General features: G+C 57.3%; 1 protein-coding gene across 2 annotated transcripts in view; it reads right to left on the reverse strand.

Annotated features, from left to right (window-relative positions):
• Positions 1–2,494, reverse strand: part of CARD11 (caspase recruitment domain family member 11) — a 142,663-nt gene extending 140,169 nt beyond the window's left edge. For both annotated transcript variants that reach the window (XM_045459843.1, XM_045459842.1), the window contains exon 1: positions 2,311–2,494. The gene's annotated coding sequence lies outside the window, so the exon portion shown is untranslated. The remainder of the gene's footprint in view (positions 1–2,310) is intronic.
• Between the last annotated feature and the right edge of the window lie 6,152 nt (positions 2,495–8,646).

Genomic DNA, 8,646 nt, shown 5'->3' on the forward strand with positions numbered 1-8,646 from the left:
GCTGGGTAGGGGGACACCTGCAGTTTCCGTGTAAGGAACGCCCCCCTCAGAACCCAGCCATGGCCGGTGAGAAAAAGCGCAGGTCGCCTGAGGGGCCAGGATGGAGCTCAGAGGCACCGGGCGCCAGCTGCGTGACACCAGCCGTGCCAGTGAGCTATCTCGATGTTCCGGCCCGGCTGTGCCCTTGGGCGAGGCGTCCCCGCCAGCCTCACCTGGATGGAGGTTTGGTTTACGCACGGAGACAGCGATCACCACGGAGGCAGGCGCAAAGAGAAACATATCCATCTCTGCGTATCTATCTCTATACCTATCTCTGCATCTCTCTAGACATAAAATTCCGTCTATTCCTATCCATCTCCAGATTCACAAAGTGGCTGACACAATGATGGAGGCTGGCAAGTCCCTCCTCTGTAGGGCAGGCCAGCAGACTTGAGTGCCAGGGAAGATGTTACAGCTCATGTCCTCTGACAGGTGACTGGCACAGCTCCCTGTTCCTCAGGGCACGCTAGTCTCATTTTCTTGCAGGGCCTTCACCTGATTGGGTGAGGCCCACCCACCTCACAGAGGGTCGCCTGATTTACTCAAGGGCCACTGATTTCACCAGGAGTCTCATCTAAAAAAACACCTTCATGGCAACATCTGGATTGGTGCTTGACCTCATCTCCGGATACTGTGGTCCAGCCAGGTTGACACATAAAGGTAACCCTCGTGGCAGGCAATGAACCTCACGACGGTGGGCTTTGGCCACTGGGCCTTAAATTTCGCTTCCATGCTCTGCCCACATCCTCTTGGGTCCCCTTCCATTTCCAGAGCTGCCTGCCCGGGGCACAGAGAGCTGGAGCGCCTAGGGGTGCTTGGCCCCCAGAGCGGCTCCCACCCTATGACCGACCAGGCCAGGCGCGGGAAGCCCCGCCCCTCTCCTCGGGCCATGGGCACTCTGACGCCCATCTTAGGTCTGCTTCTGGGAAACCCGGCGTGACACAAGGTTGCCCTGGGAAGAGCGGGGCCAAGGATGATGCGTCCCTGTGCATTTGTGGAAGCAAATGTTTTCTGGGGTGGGGGTGGGGCTGACATCTTCCAGCTGAGGGGACCGAGGAGGCTTTCCAGGCAAGGGACAGAATTTACGTGTCCGCCCCGACTTTGCCAGCATCGGTCCTGCCTTCTCCCCACAAGGCCTTGATGGATGCTGGAGAAGGTGACCCTTCTCCATGAGGGCCTCATCCCTTACGTAGCAGAACCGAGATGCAAACCCTGTGCCCCACAGGGCGGAGTCGCGGCCTCCCTGCGTGCTCACGGCTCTCCTCTCCCCGTCACGCCTTCTCTCTGCGGCCCCCACCCCAGCCACGCCGCAGGATCAACAAAGCACAGATGAACTCCCGATGCGAGCCACACCATCCCCCGTACCGCTCGGTGATCGCCGACTCCACACGCTCACGGAAAGGTGCGCTGATGTTTGGTGACGGATATGGAAATTCAATAAAAGGCAAGTTAATTAAAACAGAACAAGCTGTTGCCTGGGGCAGCAAAATGTAACTGCTTATTATGTGAGTGAATGTTGAGATACGGGGGAGTATAATTTTCTCTCTCTCCCCCTGTGTTTCTGGGAGTCTGTTTGGCAAAGTCAGAGCGGGAGTCTGCCAGACGGGGATGGCTGGTTCCAGCCTGAGATGTGTGTTATGCACACGCGTGTGGCTGGCCCTGGGCACAGGGTTGCATGTGAAGGAAACCCACAGAATGTGGGCTCCTGGGCGGGGCCGAAGCCTGTCTCCAGCTTGCTTGTAACCCAGTGCCAATGCAGCGCCCTGCACCCGCTAAAGACACCTGTTGCTAATTGCTGCCATAGTGTCTGAAACGGGTGTCCTGCCATGGCCCGAACTGTCTCCCGTCCCCAATCCATGTGTTGAAGTCCTAACTCCCCCCAGGACCTCAGCCTGGGTCTGTATTTGCAGAGCAGGTGTGTAAAGTAACCAAGTGAAAATGAGCCACACGGGTGGGCCCTAAGGAAAAAGGATTAGGACGCACACAGAGGAAAGACCAAGTAAGGATACGGGGACAAGATGGCCATTTACAATCCAAGGAGAGAGACCTCGAAGAAACCACCCCTGCTGACACCTCGATCTTGGATTTCCAGCCTGGAGAACTTTGAGAAAAATACAGGTCTGATGTCTAAGCCACCAAGTCGGGGGGGGGGGGGGGGGGGCGGGGCGTCTTGCTATGGTAGCTCAGCAAACTCATCTGCACCTGCCCACTTGTTACCGTTCAGGGGTCTTCAGGTGGGTGGGTGGTTCTGCCGGTCGTAGCGGAGCTCACCTGTGGCAGGGACTGGACGTCAGGGGGTCCTCAGCTGGGGACGACAGCAATGTCGCTGTGCTCCACGTGGTTTCTCATGGCTCTCGGGAGCCTGGGCTTGTTGTCAGGGTGACGGAGGGCTGGGGAACGGGGAGAGGAGGAGGGGAGAGAGAAGTGGGGGAGGGAGAAGGATGGGGAGAGAGAAGGGGAGGGGGGTGGGGAGGGGGGAAAGGGAAGGGGAGGGAGGGGGGAAATGGGGGAGACAAAACGACAGGGAGAGAGAGAGGGGGAGGGGGAGAGGCAGAGGGACAGGGAGAGAGAACAGGTCTCCCCAGGACCAGGCTCCCTCCCTGCGCACCTCTTTTGCTGCATCCTATTGGCCGGAGGCAATCACGTGGGCACTCTCGCTCCCTCTTTTGCTGCATCCTATTGGCCGGAGGCAATCACGTGGGCACTCTCGCTCCCGGGGGTTGGGAGACAGACCCAGCCTCTCCATTGGGGACGTTGCAGGGTCACAGGGCACGCATTTCGGGAGGGGTGGGGAAACAGGGTCTCTTCTGCAACCAACCCGGGGGATTCCTAAATGTTTTATTTTGAGTGTAAAAATCCGAACTTCAAATCTGAGGAATTGGCAGGTGGTCAAGAGGGACAGAGGGGCGCCTGGGTGGTTGAGTCATGCGAGTATCTGACTCTTCATTTCTGCTCAGGTCATGATCCCGCAGTCGTGGGCTCTCTCTCTCTCCCTCTCCCTCTGCCCCCTCAAAAATATGACAAATAAAAAAAAAAATAAAAAGAGGAACAGAAACATTTACAAATTTGCAGTGACACGGTGTTTAAGGCTTATGCTGCACCTTCTACACGCGGTAAACGACAAAGCCGGTGGCAATCCCTGATCGGAGTCCAACAGAAAAACTCCGATCTCTGCCAGAGTCAGGAGTGCTGGCTGGGTGCTCAGAAAGCCCTTGTCTGGGTCCCCAGCCTAGAGGGGGTGTCCCTGCCACTGTTTCTCAGACTCCTCTGGTGTCCCCCCCCCCCCCCAGCGCTTCCCACGCTGGTCACCACGTGTGGCTCCGGGGACCTCCTTGTTTGCTAGATGGCACATCAGGTGAGGGCAGGGACCTTACCTGGCTGGCTGCAAGCCCAGCCTAGGCTTGTTGACTTCTCAACTCCCCAAGGGCCTCCCTCACCCCCTAGGGGCTTCTCCTGGGAAGAAGGAGAGAATAAGGGGTTGAGAAAGTCCTTCCTTGTCCGCCTCATTCCTTTCCGGCAGCCCCGGAAATAAACGGAGATTTATTTACAAGGGAATAAAAAGGTTTGCATTTCTAATGGGCTGGGAACCATTAAGTTGATGCGATCCTCGGCCTGCCTGCCAGAGATGGGAGAGAGACAGACGGCGAAACTGCCAGCGGGTTTTGCAACTAAAACAAACCCCCCTCCCCTCCCAGGCCTGTCGTGGCCCCAAGGGCCAAGCTCGGGGAGGGGGGGGGGGGTCCTAAAGCTAACAACGGTTTGGTTTGTAGCTTTGTTTGAACCCTGCTTTGTCCGGCAAGATGTTTCTCAACAGCCCAGAAATATGTGAGTACATTCCTTGAACACGTATAATTTAGTTCCAATTGCTCCTTGCTGGTGCAAGCCGCAAATGAAAATAAACAAGATTCATACTTATTTTCAAGCACGTAGCGATAGGAGCAAAATTAACGCTGGTAAATAACACCCTTCTGAAAAAGGCTGCAGTTGGTAGAGGCTGCTCCGTACCCTGAAAACTAATTCTGAGGCGGAAAAGACCCAGTAATCAAGACGGGAACAGCAGATTTCAGGGCGGCGATGCGGCGGGACACGGGGCCCGGCCCAGGGGGCGCGACGCAATTTATTTCTCTCGGGCGTCTTCCCAGGCAAGTTTAGCTCTACAGCTAATTACCGACTTTCTATGCAAACACGAACAGAGCGTGTGGGGGACCATTCATCAAGCCGAGGGAATCAGAAGACACCGTAGGACAACAGGCCATGGGGAACTGCACCCGGGCCAAGGAGAGGTTGATGGCAACCGCCGCGAACTAGGGGGTGAAAGGCCCCTAGGCAGGAGGGCCTTGTGGCCGGAGGGGTCTGGGTATTACTGGGAGGCTGGCCACAGGCAGGCCAAGGTGTCCTGGCGGGGACCAGGAATCAGGCCTCTGGTCTGATGGGCGTAGCGGACTGATCACAGGAGAGGAAGTGTTGCCAGGCCTGTTTGGGCGCGTGTGGGGTGCTTGGGCAATTCAGGGGCTGGGGGGGGGGGAGGGGTTTCGCTCAAAATTCCGAGGTAGACAAGGAGAAGGTCTGGGGGAACTGGCATGTGTCAAGAGGTCGATGGGTGTGGTGTCTTGCAGTGGGCAGGCCAGCAGTGGGGACCTTACAGGGAACGATGACCACGGCAGGCCCAAGGGATGGTGCAGAGGCCACCTGGAGGTGACAGACAGTCGGGGTTGGGGACGGGCTTCGGGGGAGGGGCCGGAAAGTCAAACCCACAGTCTGTCTCTTCACGCTTCGGAGATCCCAGGAGGAGGAAGGCTGAGATGCTGACTTTCGGCTGACGGTATTGGGAGGACACATCAAGGGGGACATGGGTGGGTTCCTGATGTCACCAAGTGCCGGGTGAGGACAGCAAATGGAGCTTCACTGTTCATTGAAGGACCTTGCGTCCCCGGGGGGGAGGCCGGCAAATGGGGGTGAGACGGGGGAGTTGGAAAGACCATTACACCTGGGGAAGCCAGGTTCCTGCTCCTAAATCCAGGGCTCTCCAGATGACAGCAGGTTTGAGTGTAAGCCTGACAACAGGCACCTAGAGTGAACTCATTGAACACAGAAGTAGGAGGTAAGGTGTAAAACCCCAATGTGTCCAGAGCATTCTGGAAATAATAGAGGAAGTTAGTCAGATCAGCCGTTGGCATCTAATCAAAAATTTTTAAAACAGCAGGGGCATCTGGGTGGCTCAGTCAGTTGAGTGTCGGACTTCGGCTCAGGTCACGATCTCACGGTTCATGAGTTTGAGCCTTGAGTCAGGCTCTGTGCTGACAGCTCGGAGCCTGGAGCCTGCTTCGGATTCTGTGTCTCCCTCTCTCTGCCCCTCCCCAGTCTCTCTCTCAAAAATAAATAAACATTAAAAAAATTTGAAAAGAAAAAGAAACCAAAACAGAAACCCAATGAACCCACTGATATTTTCCTTAAGCACCTTCTGTTTTGTGTTTTGTTTTGGCTTTGTTTAGACTCTGTGGTCAGGCCCAAGCAGTTCTGACTGGTAATTGGAGCCAGTTTTCATTCTGGAAAATGTGAAGAGCCTCAGAGATTCACCGACGCAAGCCTAGGGGGCGCCGTTCTCTGACCCGCAGATTGGCAGGGGGACGATGCAGGGTCCCCCCTCCCCGGGCACGTCGAAGGCTCTCTCTGCTTTGAAATGGCTGAGAGCCCGGCTGAGCCAAAACCACTGGAGAGTCAAGGCCGGACTAAATAATATCCTCGGGGTGATGCTTTTCACCTTCATAAGGAGAAGAATTATGATGCTCCTTCCCTCATGTCCTCAGCTGATGGCCAGAGAAGAGAGATAATATTTACTATTTTGTCCTTACAAAACACAGACAGCGGTGCCGACCGTATATTTGAAGAGGGGAGACTTGATATCTGGAGATGGGGTGTCGTCGGGCCAGGAAGAGTGGGAGATTTCGTTTTATTTATTTATTTAGCTCTGACCCTGGAAACTTCTCCCGAAGAACGCAGGGTCACAGCCGCCAAAGGCCCCGGCAGGAAGCCAGCCGCGGGTCAGTGGGCAGAGAGTCGCTCTGGATGCGTTAACAAGGCGCCAGTCGGGAGAGCTGGGCCCTGGGGACAACCGTCAGCCTCGGTGGCCTCTCTGCTGAGTTGAGCCCAAAACAACAGCTCTGCCTGGAGGCCTACAAAGCGAGCATCCGGGAAGTCTCAGAAGTGGTCTCTCTCTCATATTCTGCTGAGCCCAAGAGTGTCATTTTTTCGTTTGGTGTCTCCAAAGCCCGCGTCCCCTCTTCCTCATTAGCCGTGGCTGTCCCCCCGCCCCAACTGTCCCCGAGGAGAGGAGGCGTCTGCACGGCGGTGGGGATCTGTCTCCTGGGGGAGGCGGGGGTGGGGGTGACATCTAACCGGGCGGCAGGAGACGCAGGTTCCATCTGGTGGCCTGAGCGCCCGAGCCGGCTGCTTTTCCTTCTCTGGAAACACGACCTGACCCACTTCATGCTGACGCGATGGCGTGCAAGTCCTCGAAGGCCCAGAGGACAGGCAGGCCACGTCTGCTCTCCCCACTCCGCGTCACCCCCGAGGGAGTAAAGACGCTTCTCTTTTCATCTGGAGGAAGAGCTGCTGGGACCCACACCTTCCGTCCTCCGAGGAACCGTCCCGGCTGGTGCCGCGGTCCTCCGGCCCTGGCAGAGTCATGCCGACGCAGGTGTGGCTTCCAACCGCGGAGCTTTGCCAGGAGCTCGGGAAACCCGCATCCCACCTCCTGGCGTTGATGGATGATCCTATCGGCTGGGGGAAAATGCTCTGGTCACGCGCCGCTGAGGTGTGGGGAAAGAATTTACTGCATAACATTTACTTTCCAGCGCGGGGCTGGGAACAGAAGGCCACGGGGGCGAGGGGCGTTTCTTCCCCTGGTCAGGTGGCTCCTAGCTTCACCTGCCATCTAGGGCCTGGGCGCCAAGAGAACACGCAGGGGGTCCGGAGGCATTTCTCCGTTTCTGCAGCTATGGGCGGGGGCAGGACCAGCAACGAGGCGGTCAGTCCGGGGCGGCTTCGGCGTCACCCGGGCCCTGGAGCGGCACCAACTCCCTCGGAGGCCGAGGTCCCCGTCCCAGTGCGAAGAACGAAACCCGAAGAGGGTGCCGTGGGAGGCGTCAGTACAATTGCACTGACAGCAGCCTCTGGCAGAGGCAGCGAGCCTCGGGGCCTGATCCTAGGGTCTCGGCATCGTGCCTCCCGGGCCTCTGGCCCTCTGGCTCTGCACAGAGGGGTGCTACTGCGTCCCAGTCCGAGGCCTGGGGAGGTGCCGAGCCAGCTGACGGCAATCGGTAAGCCCGAAAGAGCCACCTGCCTCTGCCGCTCTGAGACCCCTCCCCAGCCTTCTGATCTCCACCTGCTCCGGCGGTTTCTGTCCAGGCAGGCCAGTCCCCGGGGGAGACTCGGGAGCCTGCAGGCCGGTGGGGTTCAAGCTCCGCCAGGTCGCTTAGCCTTGGCCTCTGCTTCTGTACGACGGGAGGGCCAGGCCCTACGTGCCGGGTCACGGCAAACACTAGCACAAGGTGAGCCGCTGGGAGCTCAGCGCTGGCACCTGGGAGCCCTCGCAGGGCCAGCAGTGCTGGGGAACGCTTGGGATCCGGAGGAAGCAGGACTGATGTGAGGTGACGACGAAATGGGAAGAATTCCAAGGTAGGGAGGGGAAACGGAGGCTCAGGGCCAGCTGCCGTGGCCGTCGTGAGAGGGCTCCGGGTGGGTCGCTCACGCCAATATTCTGGGGCCTGTGTGTCACCCCCCAGTGCCAGCCCTCGCCCCTTCTAGCTCCTGATATACGAACCTAGGAACGAGCATGTGCAGGAGGCATTCCGGGACGCTGGCAGGCACACGGCGGGGGTCCGGCTTCCCCGCCTGTGTCACGACGGCCACCAGAGGAGGCCTGTCAGGCCCAGCCAGGGAAAGCCCTTTCCTTTTCAGTCCACCAGGGGGCCACTTACTAAATCCCCACGACCGGTGAATTGTGCCCTCGCTCGGAAAAATGGCTTCCTTGCGTCTTTCGGGGCCCACTGCTGTTTATCAACGTGTGGGAGGGCCAATCGTCAGAGCTCTCAGGGACGGGACACAGACGGTTTTAGATGGCCGGTGGGAAGGCATTACAGTCGCCTGGGAGTTAGTGATTGATGAGAGGGCACATATAGTCATCAATTCATTAATGTTATTATGATACGAACGCTATCACATATCAACAATATGTATTATCGATGTTACAAACAACTTGCTTTATTCTCTCAGTCTGTGTTTATTGAGTACCTACTACGTGCCAGGCCTGTGTGGGGCTCTGGGAAAACAGTGGCGAAGCTAGACAACCGTCAAATAGTGATCAGTGATGAAGGTCGAATTGCAAATTGTGTTCGAGGGAAGTCACAAACCCTCTCACAGCCCGGAGTAGGAGGATTTGACTTGGTCAGGGAACGGGGATGGCTTTTTGAGGAACCGACCCCTGAAAGATGAGATGGGGTCAGTTAGGTGGGTGTAAAGGGGGAAGAGTGATTGGGGCAGAGGGGGACAGCATTTGCAAAGGCCCTGTGGCAGGAGGATGTAGAACAAGCACGTGGTCAGAGGACA

The sequence above is a fragment of the Leopardus geoffroyi genome, chromosome E3, assembly GCF_018350155.1.
Source record: "Leopardus geoffroyi isolate Oge1 chromosome E3, O.geoffroyi_Oge1_pat1.0, whole genome shotgun sequence".
NCBI classification, from domain to species: Eukaryota; Metazoa; Chordata; class Mammalia; order Carnivora; family Felidae; genus Leopardus; species Leopardus geoffroyi.